Below are 2,067 nucleotides of genomic sequence, written 5' to 3' on the forward strand. Positions count from 1 at the left end.
ACTAACAGAGGGTTGTAAGGTCAGGTTTATGGAATCCAACGCTTTAGAAGAAACCTTTAAGATGCTGCTACTACCATAAAAAGATATGTCTTTGTTAGGGAACACATAATGTGCTTTTCTCTGAGCATGTGGGGCCACTTTAAATTTGTATGTCTGCATTATTAAACCATCGTGGGAAGCGTAGCAGGAGGAAACCCGGGGTAATTGGCTGCAGCTCCAGATGCAGCCGCCCGCTCATTGGAGAGCAGAGGGTTCTCTGAGGTACTAAAATTAGACAATCTCCGCCCTCCAGAAATGCTTCTGGAAACAGCGAGGAGGAGAAATTCTGACACAGACCGAGGGCCCGTGCTGGGGAGTGAAGTGCACAGGGCCCTTGCTCCCGGCGAAACTGCAGCGTATAAGGATGCACACAAAGATACATTTTTATTTTTTAACTTGGTTAGCTTAAAAAAAAAATGCACACAATAAAGAAATTGCAAGAGATTAATGTTAGCAATGTTTTACACAGATACTAAATTCAACATTTCTTATGTAATAATAATTCTGAAGGATTCATCCAGGCCGAGGAAGCCTTTGAACTGCTAAATCTCAGCTAGGGCTGTCAGACTTGTGCTCATTGACTTTGAAAGGAAATTACTCTTGCCCAATTAACTCTGAACTAAACTAAAAAAAGGGTGAGCTCTTTTTATCAGCTTTTTTTTTTTTAATAAAAAATATTTATCTATTATATCTCTGTAGTTGCAGTGTTTACAATATCTTAAAATTAAATATTGGGTAAGGTATCCCTGTTAAAGAAACAAACGCCATGTGCCTGTATCAGTGAAGGAAATCCTATATCTGAATTGCTCAGCCTTGTGCATTTGGAACCTTTATTTTTAATGTATGTGAATAAAAACTTCAGTCTTTGATTTTTTTAAACATATTTCAAATGGACTGCAAGGAAATAATTGCATGGTTTTGTTTCTCCTTTCTATTTTTACATTATTTACATTACTCATGAAAAAGATTAAGGCAAAGTGGATTTTTCTTACACTAAAAACAGCTTTTGCAGGAAATTTGTTATTTCCTCTGCTAACTGGAGTACACAGCGTCAGCATCTATGGCTCTTAAAGTGGGGTTTTTTGTCTTCTCTCCTTTGCGTCTACTTTCACTCTGATTTCATTAAAAAACTGAAGCCTATATACCCGTGTTTTCTCTCTGTCACTGTTGCCTCAAGGACTCAAACGCAATGGCCAGTTCCAGCTGAATTCGCCAGCAGGCCGGGGGTCCTAACAGCACCTCGGTTCCCACAGTTTTTGGGACATTGGTAGTAAGAGGGGATGATGAGGCCCCAACAGGAGGAGGCAGGGCCGCAGAGCGGGCTCGGTGGTTATCAGCGCCGCTGGCCGGTCCACGCCCCGATAGCGCCGGGCCAGCTGGCGGAGCGGGAGCAGCCCCAGGGAAACGGGGAGTGTGCAGGGAGCAAGGGTGTTGGCACAAAGGTGGTAAAATCTGGTGAAAACCCTCAGGGAAGGCAGCTTCCCCAGCTCTGGTTGTGGCTCACCTCGTTATGGCTTAACTCTGAAAACAGCGATGGTCTCTTACTCATTGCCACGTTTGGTTTTGTGATGAAGGCGAAGTAGCCCTGGATGGACACTGTAATTCAATCAAAAGTGCTGAAAAATGACATTAGAGAGCTGTAGATTCCGGCTAGGTCGCTGGGCGTGCCGTGAGGCTGCGCACTGAGAGCTCCTGATCCCGCTGATCAGGCATGTAAACAGGAAACCTTGAGCATGCTCCCACAATAAATACGGATAAGTAACACGAAGAAGGGCTTGGGTGCTCATTCTTTCTCTGTCACCTCACTTTGTGAACATCTGCTGTGAGATCATGCCTCCCTCAGCAGTCTGGCGTGTGAGGTAAAACCGACATAAAGCTTTTATCAGTCACGGAAAAATGAGATTTTTGATAGCTCCCCTCCGGATCACGCGGCTCCCTTCCTCATTCTCGTACCACAGAGGCGACTACGAGCTGGGGCCCGGCTCGCAGACCGCGGCTGTCGCGGCCTCCCTCCGGCCGCCAGCTCCG

At 45.4% G+C, this 2,067-nt stretch overlaps 1 protein-coding gene across 1 annotated transcript in view; it reads left to right on the forward strand.

Annotated features, from left to right (window-relative positions):
* The first annotated feature begins 1,812 nt into the window (after positions 1-1,812).
* Positions 1,813-2,067, forward strand: part of NME5 (NME/NM23 family member 5) — an 8,677-nt gene continuing 8,422 nt past the window's right edge. The window contains exon 1 of the mRNA XM_009641217.2: positions 1,813-1,898. The gene's annotated coding sequence lies outside the window, so the exon portion shown is untranslated. The remainder of the gene's footprint in view (positions 1,899-2,067) is intronic.

This window comes from Egretta garzetta, unplaced genomic scaffold (genome assembly GCF_000687185.1).
Source record: "Egretta garzetta isolate BGI_Z169 unplaced genomic scaffold, ASM68718v1 scaffold26, whole genome shotgun sequence".
Taxonomy (NCBI): domain Eukaryota; kingdom Metazoa; phylum Chordata; class Aves; order Pelecaniformes; family Ardeidae; genus Egretta; species Egretta garzetta.